The sequence below is a fragment of the Chamaea fasciata genome, unplaced genomic scaffold, assembly GCF_029207755.1.
Source record: "Chamaea fasciata isolate MVZ Bird 193981 ecotype frontalis unplaced genomic scaffold, bChaFas1.0.hap1 SCAF_366, whole genome shotgun sequence".
Classification (NCBI taxonomy): Eukaryota; Metazoa; Chordata; class Aves; order Passeriformes; family Sylviidae; genus Chamaea; species Chamaea fasciata.
The window spans coordinates 75,637-90,750 of NW_027094451.1; the positions used below are offsets into that span (position 1 = coordinate 75,637).

The 15,114-nt window shown below is 49.3% G+C and overlaps 3 long non-coding RNA genes across 3 annotated transcripts; all 3 read left to right on the forward strand.

Annotated features, from left to right (window-relative positions):
- The first annotated feature begins 7,820 nt into the window (after positions 1-7,820).
- On the forward strand, positions 7,821-8,786 carry LOC136305329 (uncharacterized). Its single transcript, XR_010725264.1, has 7 exons — positions 7,821-7,890; positions 7,969-8,010; positions 8,111-8,155; positions 8,250-8,291; positions 8,387-8,435; positions 8,526-8,567; positions 8,658-8,786. It is a non-coding gene; the product is annotated as an uncharacterized lncRNA (long non-coding RNA).
- A 1,867-nt stretch (positions 8,787-10,653) lies between these two features.
- On the forward strand, positions 10,654-12,174 carry LOC136305330 (uncharacterized). The gene is made up of 4 exons (XR_010725265.1): positions 10,654-10,732; positions 10,832-10,911; positions 10,989-12,051; positions 12,130-12,174. It is a non-coding gene; the product is annotated as an uncharacterized lncRNA (long non-coding RNA).
- Positions 12,175-12,694: 520 nt separating this feature from the next.
- On the forward strand, positions 12,695-13,283 carry LOC136305331 (uncharacterized). Its single transcript, XR_010725266.1, has 3 exons — positions 12,695-12,739; positions 12,825-12,865; positions 12,950-13,283. It is a non-coding gene; the product is annotated as an uncharacterized lncRNA (long non-coding RNA).
- Positions 13,284-15,114: the final 1,831 nt, after the last annotated feature.

Consider the following 15,114-nt stretch of genomic DNA (forward strand, 5'->3'; position numbering starts at 1 on the left):
AGCTAGGGTTTCAGCTTCATGGCAGCTTGGTTGTGGCAGTAAGTACACTGTTCAGAATTCTAAGTGGCAGAAACCCACTCCGGGACACAGAGCTCTGTGCAGGAACTGTGGGTCTCTTCTGTGGGAAGCTAAACTCACCCCCTGAAGTTCCTAATGTCAGGTTGTAGGAGACATTGGGCACTCGCAGGACAGTTAGGGTTCCAGCTTCTGGGAGCTTGGCTATGGGAGAAGTGCAGCAGTGTTCAGAATTCTAAGTGGCAGAAGCCCACTTCCGGGCACAGAACTCTGTGCAGGAACAGTGGCTCTCTTCTGTGGGAAGCTATACTCACCCCCTAAGTTCCTAATGGCAGGTTTTAGGAGACATTGGGCACTCCAAGGACAGTTAGGGTTCCAGCTTCTTAGAGCTTCGTTCTGGGAGTAATGTGCACTGTTCAGAATTCTAAGTGGCAGAAGCCCACTCCCGGGCACAGAGCTCTGTGCAGGAACGGTGGATCTCTTCTGTGGGAAGTTAAAGTCACTCCTCCAAGTTCCTGATGTCGGTTTGCAGGAGGTGTTTGGCAGTCTAAGGGCAGCTAGGGTTTCAGCTTCATGGCAGCTTGGTTGTGGCAGTAAGTACACTGTTCAGAATTCTAAGTGGCAGAAGCCCAGTCCCGGGCACAGAGCTCTGTGCAGGAACTGTGGCTCTCTTCTGTGGGAAGCTATACTCACCGACTAAGTTCCTAATGTCAGGCTGTAGGAGACATTGGGCACTCCAAGGACAGTTAGGGTTCCAGCTTTTGGATGCTTGGATCTGGGAGATGTCCTGTGCTGAACTTATTTTTATCAGTTAGCAGCCCACTCCGTGGCCGAGAGTTCTGTGCAGGAACGGTGGGTCTTTTCTGTGGAAAGGTACACTCACCGACTAAGTTCCTGATGTCAGGTTGTAGGAGACATTGGGCACTCGTAGGACAGTTAGGGTTCCAGCTTTTGGATGCTTGGATCTGGTAGAAGTCCTGTGCAGACCTTATTTTTTTGAGTTCGCAGCCCACTCCGTGGCGGAGAGTTCTGTGCAGGAACGGTGTGTCTTTTCTGTGGGAAGCTAAACTCACCGACTAAGTTCGTGATGTCAGGCTGTAGGAGACATTGGGCACTCCAAGGACAGTTAGGGTTCCAGCTTCTGACAGCTTGGTTCTGGGAGTAATGTGCACTGTTCAGAATTCTAAGTCGCAGAAGCCCACTCCGGGACACAGATCTCTGTGCAGGAACTGTGGGTCTTTTCTGTGGGAAACTAAACTCCCCCCAGCAGGTTTCTGATGTCAGGCTGTAGGAGACATTTGGCACTCCAAGGCCAGTAAGGGTTCCAGCTTCTGGATGCTTGGATCTGGCAGAAGTCCTGTGCTGAACTTATTTTTATCAGTTAGCAGCCCACTCCGTGGCCGATAGTTCTGTGCAGGAACGGGGGGTCTTTTCTGTGGGAAGCTAAACTCACCCCTCCAAATTCCTGATGTCAGTTTGCAGGGGGTGTTTGGCAGTCTAAGGGCAGCTAGGGTTTCAGCTTCTTGGCAGCTTGGTTGTGGGAGTGAGTACACTGTTCAGAATTCTAAGTGGCAGAAGCCCCCTCCCGGGCACAGAGCTCTGTGCAGGAACAGTGGCTCTCTTCTGTGGGAAGCTATACTCACCGACTAAGTTCCTAATGTCAGGTTGTAGGAGACATTGGGCACTCGCAGGACAGTTAGGGTTCCAGCTTTTGGATGCTTGGATCTGGCAGAAGTCCTGTGCAGAACTTCTTTTTTTCAGTTAGCAGCCCACTCCGTGGCTGAGAGTTCTTTGCAGGAACGGTGGGTCTTTTCTGTGGAAAGCTAAACTCACCCCTCCAAGTTCCTGATGTAAGTTTGCAGGGGGTGTTTGGCAGTCTAAGGGTAGCTAGGGTTTCAGCTTCATGGCAGCTTGGTTGCGGGAGTAAGTACACTGTTCAGAATTCTAAGTGGCAGAAGCCCACTCCCGGGCACAGAGCTCTGTGCAGGAACAGTGGCTCTCTTCTGTGGGACGCTATACTCACCCCCTAAGTTTCTAATGTCAGGTTGTAGGAGACATTGGACACTCGCAGGACTGTAAGGGTTCCAGCTTCTCTAAGGTTGGATCTGGCAGAAGTTTTGTACTGAACTTATTTGTATCAGTTAGCAGCCCACTCTGTTGCTGAGAGTTCTGTGCAGGAAGAGTGGCTCTCTTCTCTGGGAAGCTAAACTCACCCCTCCAAGTTCCTGATGTCAGGTTGTAGTAGATATTGGGCACTCCAAGGACAGTTAGAGTTCCAGCCTCTGGGAGCTTGGATTTGGCTGATATCCGGTGTGGATTTATTTTTAGCAGGCAGTAGTCCTCTCTGGGTCAGAGGGCTCTGTGCAGGAAGTGTCGCCCCTTTTCTGTGGGAATCTGGACTCACCCCATCAGGTTCCTGATTTCAATTTATAGGATAGATTTGGCACTCCAAGGCCAGTAAGGGTTCCAGCGTCTGGGAGCTTGGATCTGGTAGCAGTCCTGTGCTGAACTTAATTTTATGAGTTAGCAGCCCAGTCTGGGGCAGAGAGTTCTGTGCAGGAATGGTGGCTCTTTTCTGTGGGAAGCTAAACTCACCTCTCCACGTTCCTAATGTCAGGTTGTAGGAGACATTTGGCACTCCAAGGACAGTTAGATTTCCAACTTTTGAAAGCTTTGATCTGGCAGGTATCCTGTGGTGACTTTATGTTTAGCAGGCAGAACCCCAATTTGGCTCCAGAGAGTTCTGTGCAGCAACGGTGGCTCTCTTCTGTGGGAAGCTAAACTCACTCCTCCAAGTCCTTCATTTCAGGTTGTAGGAGACATTTTGTCCTCCAAGGACAGTTAGGGTTCCAGCATCTGGCAGCTTGGGTCTGGCAGATATCCTGTGCTTAACTTATTTTTAGGAGGCAGAAGCCCCCTCCGGGGCAGGGAGTTCTGTGCAGCCGTGGTGCCTCTGTTCGGTGGGAAGCTAAACTGCCCGCACCAGGTTCCTCATATCAGGTGGTAGGAGACATTTGCCACTCGAAGGACAGTTAGGGCTCCAGATTCTGGCAGCTTGGCCATGGGAGAAGTGCAGCAGTGTTCAGAATTGTAAGTGGCAGAAGCTCACTCCTGGGCTCAGAGCTCTGTGCAGGAATGGTGTCCCTTTTTCTGGGGAAACTAAACAAACCCCCTGGTTCAGATTGTTCGTTTTAAGGAGCCATTTGGCCGTCTCAGGGGAGCCAGGCTTCCAGGTACTGACAGCGTGGATCTGGGAGAAAGTGTGTTGTTCAGAATTCTAAGAGGCAGAAGCCCAATCTGGGGCACAGAGGTCTCTGAAGGAAAGGTGGGTCTTTTGTGGGAACCTAAACTCACCCCATCAGGTTCCTGATGTCAGTTCATAGGATAGATTTGGCACTCCAAGGACAGTAAGGGTTCCAGCTTCTGGCAGTTTGGATCTGGCAGATGTCCTGTGCTGAAGTTAATTTTATCATTTGGCAGCCCACTCCGTGGCAGAGAGTTCTGTGCAGGAACGGTGGTTCTCTTCTGATGGAACAGAAACTCACTCCTAGAGGTTCGTAATGTTCGGTTGTAGGAGACATTTGGCACTCGAAGGACAGTTAGGGTTCCAGCTTCTGGCACCTTGGCTCTGGGAGAAGTGTAGCTATGTTTAGATTTGTAGATGGCATAAGTCCACTCCTGGGCATAGCGCTCTGTTCAACATCAGTGGCCCTTTTGTGTGGCAAGCTGGACTCACCCTATCACATTCCTGATTTCAGTTTTTAGGAGGTGTTTGGCACTCCACGGCCAGTCTGGCATTCTGCTTCTAGTAGCATGGGTCTTGGTGCAATGCTGATGCATTCAGAATTCTATTTTCTAGAAGTCTAGTTCCATGTAGAAGGCCTTAGACCTGACTGGACGTTCCTTTTGTGGGAAAGTTAAGTCACCCCCTTAGGGTCCTGATGTCTGTTTTTATAGTCCACTGGTAGTATGTACCCTCCCTGAATCCTAGTTTTGGTTTATTGGGTTTGGGTGAAATATTCTTCTATCGGTAATTTTTGCAGGGAGACTTCTCCTCTGACCCTAAAAATCCTGCCTGCCCTAGATTGAAAAAAGTAACTCCCCTAATTTGAAAGCAGTTACATGTCGTTTTTATAAGATGTCCGTCAATCTGCTTGCAACATTGCTACAACCCTCATCTCTCTCCATCTAGATTCAGAAACATTACTCTGCCTGGATTTCATATAGGTGTTCACCAGGTTTCAAAGTATTAAACATGTACGTTTCAAAGTCTCCATTGCAAAATACGGGATGGGTTCCGGAATACCAGAATCACCCAGTTTCAACATGCCAAAACCATTCTATTTCATAATGTTAGAATATTAAGTTATAACATCTCTAAGACAATTTCTAAATATCAAGTTGCAAAGTATCATTTCTTTGATGTCTTCTATGGATGGGATTCCTAATCCCCAAAACTGCCATACTGTCAAAATGGGATCTGTGTGAAATATTTTGCCCTCTGAAAAGTTTTTACCTAATGACCATTCATCTATTTTCATCATACAGCTAGATGTAGTAAAAAACAAGCAAATACTTTTAGTAGTTTTCTGCCTAGATGGATCTGAGAACTGGCATTTCCCAAACTAAGGATGGAGCAGATCTCTTCCCTGGATCATCCTGGAAAATTTGTTTAATAGGCAAAGGGAGTTCTTATAAATTACATTAATATGTTACTGTAATTTAGGGCGGACCAGCCACCGGCAGCAGGACTCCGGTTTGCTCCGGGCCGGTCAGGATTAGACATCAGTCACCTGGCCACCCCCTTGGCTCCTTAAGGGATACATAGAAGACCTCAACAGAAACACAATTCAGTAAGGATTCCTAAGTAAATATTTCTGGTAATTGCTTACAGTCTGGGAAGAATTTCCTAAATACTTACAAACTTAGGACATAGGGAATTCTGGGGATAGAACTTCCATCTCGGCCACCGGCCACAAGAAGAACAGTTCTCTTCCACAGAACGGAAGCCTAGCACCCCAGCGTTTCAGAGCAGACGAAGGGTCACGCAGGGGAACGAACAATCTGCGGGATCTTTCTCGACCTCATCCCACAATGCCCCCTGTCTTCAGAGGGTTTCCTGGGCACACCCCGGCGGGGAGGTGCTAGTTCAGAGGGGCCTAGCTGTCTCTGCTTTTTAAGGGCTTGAATTTTAGGGAAAACTCCCCTTTTTTCTCCTCCCTGGAGAGACTTAAACTGAAGGAAACTCCTCTTTTCCAAAAATTTTAGGAGATTAAGTTAAGGGGCACAAGCCATTTATTTTCCACGTCACAGTTTAAGCAGAGGTAACTGCCCATATGCTAATTTTAAGTTGAAGGAACCCGTGCCTTTTTCAGCATTTTAAGGATTTAAAATTGGACTTCAGTTGCACTCGAACGGGTACCCCGGTAACACCTATCTCAGATGGGAGCAACCCAGGCGTATATATAAGCTTAACACCACCTGGGAGTTTATTTTGTTTTCCTTTGTAATTAATACATGAATATCCTTACTTAGAGGTGCTAATGAGCCTTACAGCATTCATAATCTTACTGTTCTTTGTCATCCTACTTAGTCACTCGTGGAATACTAATTGCAGTCACCCAGGAATAATTACCCCCGTCAACAGCAAATTACCCAAATTACTATCTTGCTATGTTACTAAAACACTAAGTTTTATTTTTGCCCTGTAGCCTGAAGTCATTACAGCCAAAACAGAAAAATAGCATTATTACCCCGAGGAGTTTTTTTCTCTGTCGAGCCCTGTACTTACCTTGCATTTGAGTCAGAGGAGCCAAACAGCTGCAGCTCCTTCGAGAGCTTTTATACCCCGTGGGAGTTGCCTCCTCCCTTTTCCCGGGCATTCTGGGAACGAGGGGCGGGCCCAATCAGGGGTATATTAACCCCAGCTTTTGCCAAGGGGCTTCATTCCCTCCTGGGAATCAGCCAGGGTAAGAGCTCTCCTCTCATTTCAGCGAAGAGGCTCTATCAGCTTATTTTTGTTAGGTGTTTTTGGGCACCTACAAATAACAGGAGCTTTGAGGACACTACAAAGAAGATGCTATCAAATACAGGGAGTATTTAAGTTCAGGGGTTTTGTTTGCACCTTCTGGGGAGGAAAGGCGCTTTTGTAATTTCTGGGTTTGTTCTCATTTTCTTTTAGGAGGAGCAGTACTCCTGAAGTTATAGGTCACATCCAGCACGATCTTCCAGATTCTTTCAGAAGATTTGTCACCTCAAAAGGGCCACTGTACACGTCAGAGGCAACGACCGAGATCCAGGCTTCCGATCGGTAAGGCGAGGACTACGTTCAGGGTACCCGGTTGAGAGTTAGCAGGTTTTGAAGGCAGCAAAATGAGGAATGAACTGCATTTGAGGGCCTCCCCCAAGGCTTTTTTGCAAGTAATAGCAGCTGCATTTATCTGTCTTATAGCACAGAAGAGCACCTAAGATATGTAAATGTGAGCACCTAAGTTTTGCTCACAGACCTGCCCTACAGTTTTGCCCCCTGCTAACTCAGGTACCGGACATTGTAACAGCCCTAGGCTTAGATGCGGGACGAAGCCACAGACTCGAGGACCCGGGCACGCTTAGGCGAGGGCGAGCGGCCGCCCCCTCGGGATTCGGCGCACGTGCCGCTAAATTCGTGCATCGGTTTTCATTTTTCTTTTTCATAGCTAAGAGGCTAATCGGCGATCGGAGGGCCTTCTGAGACAGACTTATTTCCAGTCCAACGTGGATTCACCTTACCGGTCATCTCAAAGATAAGTCAGGGGCCACGGCCTCGAGATAGGACGACAGGGGTGTCAGAAATTTATGGGTCCGGTTTAACAGCTACCAGAGGGGACAGGGGTGTCCCTTAAGGGGCCACTTAGGACAGCCGAAGGGAACGGCTATACTTCAATAGCAACTACGGGGCACGCAAGGCAGAACGGTCCCCGTCCGCATCGTGCGGTCCGGCGCGCAGCGTCGTCCAGCCCCACTCAGCGATCCCGTTAGCTGTCAAGGGGAAGCCTTAATTTTGATCCCAATGCTGTGGTGCAGGGCAGTCCAGTCCCGGTGCATGTCCTGTCAGTTGTCTGTTGTGCACTCTGTGTCTTTTGAGTGTCTTGTATTTCATGTCATTTTCTGTGGCTTTTCAAGGGGCCATCAAAATCCCGGCATCATTTTTAGCATCTCCGGTCCCTCAGTTCCTCGGCCAGGCGCCGATACCATCAAACCATCGACTCGGGAGCTCAGGCCAGCATGGGAATCGTATTTATTTTCAGAAGCATCCAGTTTACTGTCTTTTCAGGTCTTGTTCTGAGCTGTACTGACAGCCAAGCACCACCACGATCCATTCCGGTGGATTAGGACTTGTAAGGATGCAAAGCTAGGGAGAGGATTCTGACCGGAGCATTCTCGAGCGTCCATCTTTGCGTTTCTTGGGATAAGTCATCCCCTTAGCATCTTTTTTCCTGCAGGTTTCTCTGAGCCCGGTCAGCTCTCGTTTCAGCTTACCTCGATCATCTCCTCCCGAGTTCTCTCGGTCCTCAGGGTCATTCCTCTCTTCGAGATTTTTTCTTTCCCTGTCGCGTCCCTTTGTTTGTTGCGTCTTGTGTCACGGGTGTGGGTGTGTATTTGGCCCAGCGCTGCTCTGCCCTGCCCTGTAGCACAGCTGGGTGTAGGGGTAATAGGACAAATTTGAAGTGCAGGGTGCATTGGCTTCTAGGTGCGATCTGTAGACTGACCAAGATGTGTGGAGCTGTCAAGTTATCCTGCAGCCCTTTGACTTTTGTCCTAACTTTCTTTCAGATGCAGACTGATTAAACCTGTGGCAGAGCAGCCCCTATCGGTGGAGTCGGTTCTCCCGAGAAGGTCAGTCCGAGTCGGTCTTTGCAGGGGAGGTGTAAATGGTGGCTCTGTTACAGCCCTGACCTTTGTTTTTGTTTTTAGGAGCTAATGCAGGATATTGGCAGTCCAGAAGAAGCGGGCAAGGTGAGCATGGACCGGTGAACAGAAGCAGTTGTTATTTCTCCGGTGTCAATTTCTGGTGCAACTCTCACCATCCACTGTTGGGTTTTTTTTTTTTTTTCAGGTGGTCTGGTTTTGAGATGTCCTGTTTGTGGATTCCAGCGGCCAGGTAGGTGTCAGCTTACGTCAGTTGCAGTTTGTCTTTGCAGGGGCAGTGTAATTGGTGCCCTTGTTACTGCCTGTTTCTTTGTCTCTATTTTTAGGAGGTAAAGCAGGATGTTGGCGGTGAAGGTGAAGCGTGCAAGGTGAGCATTGATCTGCGGACAGAACCGGTTGCTGTTGCTCAGGTCTCAGTTTCTGGTGAAAATCTAATATCTGCTGTTTGTTTTCTTATTTTTAGGTGGCCCGCTTGTGAAATGTCCCGGTCGTGGGTACCAGCAGCCAAGAGGGTGTGTGCTTAAGTCAGTCCCAGTTTGCCTTTGCCGGGGCAGTGTAAATGATGACTGTGTTACAGCGTTGTTTTTTGTCTTTTTTTTTAGGAGGTAAAGAGGGCTATTGGCAGTCCAGGTGAAGCGGCCCAGGTGAGCGTTGTCCGGTGGATGGAAGCAGCTGTTATCACTCAGGTCTCAATATCTGGTGCAACTCCAAGGTTGTATTTTTGTCTGTTTTAGGCAGTCTGCTGTCATTATGCTGAAGTCCCTTCTCCAATGTGGTGATGGACCGGGTCCCTCTCTTTGGAGCCCTTCAGAAGCATTACAGGACTGTGTGATCAAGCCTCGATTTCTCCGTTTGAAGCTGCTTTCCAGGTAGTCTTTGATAACGGCCGAGGAGTCGGGGAGGCAGGGAGGAGAGGAGGAGCGAGGGTCCTCTCAAGTATCAGCAATGTCAAATCCCTTGTCTGCTCTTAATCCAGACCTATGCCCTGACGATGCCATCACCCTCCAAGCACGGCCGAGGCAGCGGGCCCGAGCACCCGGGCGTTCTCAAGAGGCGGTGCGTAGCAGAATTGTTGGGTTTTGGGCGATGCGGTGCTAAGACCACACAGTGATGTTTGCTTTTCTTTATTGCAGCTGACTAAGAGAGAGCAACCTGGTGTTAGCAGGAATTTCCCTGAGGGAGAGGCGGCCTTCCTTTTCACCTGCCAGGATTCTGCATCTCCAGATGTCTGAGAGATAAGTGGAGGGCTCCGAGCCACGGAGGGGATGAAAGCGGGGGGCCGGGTCGGCTTTCCACCGGGCGGGGGTTTGGAGACGGGGCCATCCAAGAAGCGGCCCCTTAGGCTTCCTACAGGGAAAGTCTCCCTTTTGATCTCTCCACTGAGGTGTGCAGGGCAGAGCAGTCCCGGTGCTTGTCGTGTCCCTTGTTTGTTGCGCACTCTTTGTTTCATGTCTTTTGCCTTAGCCCTTCAAGGGGCCTACCAAAAACCCTGGTATCCCTCTTACCCTCTCTGGACTCTCAGTTCCTCGGCCAGGTGCCAATGCCCTCGGACCATCGACTCGGGAGCTCGGGCAGGCATGGGCATCGTATCTCTCTTCAGAAGCATCCAGTCCAATGTCTTTCCAGGTCTTGTTCTGAGCTGTACTGACAGCCGAGCACCACCAGCATCCATTCCGGTGGATTAGGACTTGTAAGAATGCATAGCTAGGTAGCAGAGTGTGACCGGAGCATTCTCGAGTGTTCATCTTTGCGGTTCTTGGGATAAGTCATCCCCTTAGCATCTTTTTTCCTGCAGGTTTCTCTGAGCCCGGTCAGCTCTCCTTTCAGCTTACCTCGGTCATCTGCTCCCGAGTTCTCTCGGTCCTCAGGGTCATTCCTCTCATCGAGAGTTTTCTTTCCCTGTCGCGTCCCTTTGTTTGTTGCGTCTTGTGTCACGGGTGTGGGTGTGTATTTGGCCCGGAGCTGCTCTGCCCTGCAGCACAGCTGGGTGTAGGGGTAATAGGACAAATTTGAAATGCAGGGTGCATTGGCTTCTAGGTGGGATCTGTAGATTGACCCAAGATGTGTGGAGCTGTCAAGTTATCCTGCAGCCCTTTGACTCTTGTCCTAACTTTCTTTCAGATGCAGATGGTTTAACCCTGTGGCAGAGCAGCCCCTGTGGGATTCATCGGTTCCCCTGAGAAGGTCAGTCCCTGTCGGTCTTTGCAGGGGAGGTGTAAATGGTGGCTCTGATACAGCCCTGACCTTTGTCTTTGTTTTTAGGAGCTTATGCAGGATATTGGCAGTCCAGGTGAAGTGCGCCAGGTGAGCATTGACCAGTGGACCGAAGCAGTTGTTATTGCTCCCATCTGAATTTCTGGCTCAAGTCTAACCATCCACTGTTGATTTTTGTTTTATTTCAGGTGGTCTGCTTGTTAGGTTGTCGTGGCTCAGGCTGGCAGCGGCCAGGTGGGTGTGAGTTTAAGTCAGTCCCAGTTTGGTTTTGCTGGGGAGGTGTACATTGTGAGTATGTTACAGCCTTGTTTTTTGTTTTTATTTTTAGGAGGTAAAGCGGGATCTTGGCAGTCCAGGACCAGCTGCCTAGGTGAGCATTGACTGGTGGATGGAAGTGGCTGTAATCGCTCAGGTCTCAATTTCTGGTGCACCTCTGAGCTTCTCTTATTGTGTTTTAGGTGGTCCACTCTTCTTCTGCTGCAGTACCCTCTGCCATGAGATCATGAACTTGGGCGCCTTTTTTTGTGAGCCCTTCAGAAGCATTACAGGACTGTGTGATCAAGCCTCAATTTCTCTGTTTGAAGCTGCTTTCCAGGTAGGCTTTGATAACAGCTGAGGAGTTGGGGAGGCAGGGAGGAGAGAGGGTCCTGTCAAGTTTCAGCACTGTCAAATCCCCTGTGTGTTCTTAATCCAGGCCTACCCCAGGACGATGGCATGACTCTCCAAGCACGGCCGAGGCAGCGGGCTTGAGGGCCTGGGCGTTCTCAAGAGATGGTGAGTAGCAGAATTGTTGGGGTTTGGGTGCTGTGCTGCTAAGATCACACAGTGATGTTTGCTTTTCTTTATTGCAGCTGATTAAGAGTGAGCAGCCTGGTGTTAGCAGGAATTTCCCTGAGGGAGAGCCAGCCTTCCTTTTCACCTGCCTGGACTCTGCATCTCCAGATGTCTGAGAGATAAGTGGAGGGCTCCGAGCCACGGAGGGGACGAAAGTGGGGGGCCGGGTCGGCTTTCAACCGGGAGTGGTTTTTGAGTTGGGTTTGGAGCTGGGGTTGTCCAGGAAGCGGCCCCTTAGGCTTCCTACAGGGAAAGTCTCCCTTTTGATCTCTCCACTGAGGTGTGCAGGGCAGAGCAGTCCCGGTGCTTGTCGTGTCCCTCGTTTGTTGCGCACTCTTTGTTTCATGTCTTTTGCCTTAGCCCTTCAAGGGGCCTACCAAAAACCCTGGCATCCCTCTTAGCCTCTTAGGACTCTCAGTTCCTCGGCCAGGTGCCGATGCCCTCGGACCATCGACTCGGGAGCTCGGGCAGGCATGGGCATCGTATCTCTCTTCAGAAGCATCCAGTCCAATGTCTTTCCAGGTCTTGTTCTGAGCTGTACTGACAGCCGAGCACCACCAGCATCCATTCCGGTGGATTAGGACTTGTAAGAATGCATAGCTAGGTAGCAGAGTGTGACCGGAGCATTCTCGAGTGTTCATCTTTGTGGTTCTTGGGATAAGTCATCCCCTTAGCATCTTTTTTCCTGCAGGTTTCTCTGAGCCCGGTCAGCTCTCCTTTCAGCTTACCTCGGTCATCTGCTCCCGAGTTCTCTCGGTCCTCAGGGTCATTCCTCTCATCGAGAGTTTTCTTTCCCTGTCGCGTCCCTTTGTTTGTTGCGTCTTGTGTCACGGGTGTGGGTGTGTATTTGGCCCGGAGCTGCTCTGCCCTGCAGCACAGCTGGGTGTAGGGGTAATAGGACAAATTTGAAATGCAGGGTGCATTGGCTTCTAGGTGGGATCTGTAGATTGACCCAAGATGTGTGGAGCTGTCAAGTTATCCTGCAGCCCTTTGACTCTTGTCCTAACTTTCTTTCAGATGCAGATGGAATAACCCTGTGGCAGAGCAGCCCCTATGGGTGGCGTCGGTTCCCCCGAGAAGGTCAGTCCCTGTCGGTCTTTGCAGGGGAGGTGTAAATGGTGGCTCTGATACAGCCCTGACCTTTGTCTTTGTTTTTAGGAGCTTATGCAGGATATTGCCAGTCCAGGAGAAGCGGGCCAGGTGAGCATTCACTGGTGGACAGCAGCTGTTGTTATTGCTCCCGTCTGAATTTCTGGCTCAAGTCTAACCATCCACTGTTGATTTTTGTTTTATTTCAGGTGGTCTGCTTGTGAGGTTGTCGTGGCTCAGGCTGGCAGCGGCCAGGTGGGTGTGAGTTTAAGTCAGTCCCAGTTTGGTTTTGCCAGGGGGATGTACATTGTGACTCTGCTACAGTCTTGTTTTTTGTTTTTATTTTTAGGAGGTAAAGCGGGATCTTGGCAGTCCAGGATCAGCTGCCTAGGTGAGCATTGACTGGTGGATGGAAGCTGCTGTCATTGCTCAGGTCTCAATTTCTGGTGTAACTCTAACATCCACTGTTTAATTTACTTTCATTTTAGGTGGTCCACTTGCAAGATTTCCTGGTCCTGGATGCCAGTGGCTTGGTGGGTATCAGCTTGAGCTTTATGTATTACTGAGTTCTGTTAGATTGTGGTGGTTGTGTTTTCTCAGTGACTCAGCCTGCTGTTTTCTTTGTGTCTTTGCAGGTGCTGCTACTGTCCTACACATGGCAAGGATTAGGGGCAAGCGGGTAAGTTGGCTTTTAGGCATTAGGGGTGATCCATAGGCATGGGGTGTGTAGCAGCATGCTAAATGTGTACCTTTTCCTTTTGCAGGTACCCTCTGGGTAGACTGTGGAGCCAAATCAGTATCTGAGGTGAGTTGGGGCAGAGGTGCTTGGAAAGCCTGGGGATTAGTTTCCTGTCACACAATTTTCACAGTTTGTACTTTGTTGTCTTAGGTATTGAAAGGAGGTGCGGAGCCTAAGTTTGGATACGGCAGTGCCGAAGTCCTCGGAGGATGGATTTTGTCCGCTCGTCTTCCAAAAGATAAGTGTTGGGGCTTGTGTTTGGGTGCAGGGGAAAGAACTTTGGAAGTGGGAGGCAATTTCACATTAGCTTAGAAGAGAGGGCCCTAGTGGGATGGGTCCCTCTGAAGTAATGGGAGAGGGTTTCCCCTCGGTCTCGCCGGAGCATTTGCCGGGCAGGGCAGTTCAGCATTCTAGCGTGTTTTGCGTCGTCAGCAGTCTTTGAGTCTCGGCGGCCTAGCGGACGTTTTCACCCGACAAGGTTGCCTTTCGTCCGGAGGCATCGCCACGGTCACCCGGCAGTCATCGCTTTCTTCACTCGGCTTCCCGAGCTTCTGGAGCGTCCTCTTAACAGCTTAGGCACTTAGTCTAGTGAGCAGTTTTGTTTGTATTGACTTGGAACTGACTATGTTTGTTTTGTATTGCAAGTGACTATGTTTGTTTTGTATTGCAAGTGACTATGTTTGTTTTGTATTGCAAGTGACTCTGTTTGTTTTGTATTGCCAGTGACTCTGTATTGTATTGCATTGCCAGTGACTCTGTATTGTATTGCATTGCCAGTGACTCTGTATTGTATTGCATTGCCAGTGACTCTGTATTGTATTGCATTGCCAGTGACTCTGTTTGTATTGTATTGCCTGTGACTCTGTTTGTATTGTATTGCCTGTGACTGTTTGTATTGTATTGCCTGTGACTCTGTTTGTATTGTATTGCCTGTGACTCTGTTTGTATTGCACTGCCTGTGACTCTGTTTGTATTGCACTGCCTGTGACTCTGTTTGTATTGCACTGCCTGTGACTCTGTTTGTATTCCAAGTGACTCTGTTTGTATTGTATTGCAAGTGACTCTGTTTGTATTGTATTGCAAGTGACTCTGTTTGTATTGTATTGCAAGTGACTCTGTATTGTATTGCATTGCCAGTGACTCTGTATTGTATTGCATTGCCAGTGACTCTGTATTGTATTGCAAGTGACTCTGTATTGTATTGTATTGCAAGTGACTCTGTATTGTATTGTATTGCAAGTGACTCTGTATTGTATTGCACTGCCAGTGACTCTGTTTGTATTGTAAGTGACTCTGTTTGCATTGCACTGCCAGTGACTCTGCGTTGCAAGTGACTGTTTGTATTGCACTCAAAGTCACTGTGCTTGTATTGCACTGAAAGTCACTGTGCTTGTATTGCACTCAAAGTCACTGTGCTTGTATTGTATTGAAAGTGACTGTGTTTGTATTGCACTCTAAGTGATGATGTTGCTGTATCCTACTGTATGACTTATGCTTGAGCTGCCCTGCCCTGGCACAGTCACAGTTAGGTAGAAGAGTTGTAGGGCTTTGCAGTTCATCTTTTTTCTGTGGAGTTTTGGGTAGAGAAGGTATGGGCCCTGAGGGGGGATGATGCCTAGCTGTCAGGTAACCACTTGTTGACCACCTGTCATTGTCTTGCAGGTCTCCGGGCAGGATTAGTCTCTCTGTGGTTGCTGATGCTACGGAGTCTCTTGGAATCTACTGGGTAAGCTGAAGAGTGACTGTGTATGTCTGAGACTTGTCTGTCTGCTTGGGTTTGCCTGTGCGAGTGTGTGTGCTGACTGGTTCTAACCTTGTGTGTGTGACTTTTGCCTTCCAGGTTTTTCAACACATTTTAAATTTAGAATAAAAAATCCCCAGCCGGGGGGGTTTTTTTTTTTTCCCCCCGGCTGGGTTTTTTTTTCCTCGGTCCCGGCCGGTCTGCGAGGCGACGTTCATCGCCAAAGTTTGGGCGCCGACGGCCTAGGGACCGGGGTTTTCGTCAGGCAGGCTGATTTTTTCAGGGCTCCCGGGAACCACGTTCCCGAGGAGCGGTGCGAGTGTGTGCTGATGGTAGGGGATTGAGAGGTGAGAGAGGGTGGGTTTGTGTGCATGTTGACTGGTTCTAACCTTGTGTGTGTGACTTTTGCCTTCCAGGTTTTTCAACACATTTTAAACTTAGAATAAAAAATCCCCAGCCGGGGGGGTTTTTTTTTTTTCCCCCCGGCTGGGTTTTTTTTTCCTCGGTCCCGGCCGGTCTGCGAGGCGACGTTCATCGCCAAAGTTTGGGCGCCGACGGCCTAGGGACCGGGGTT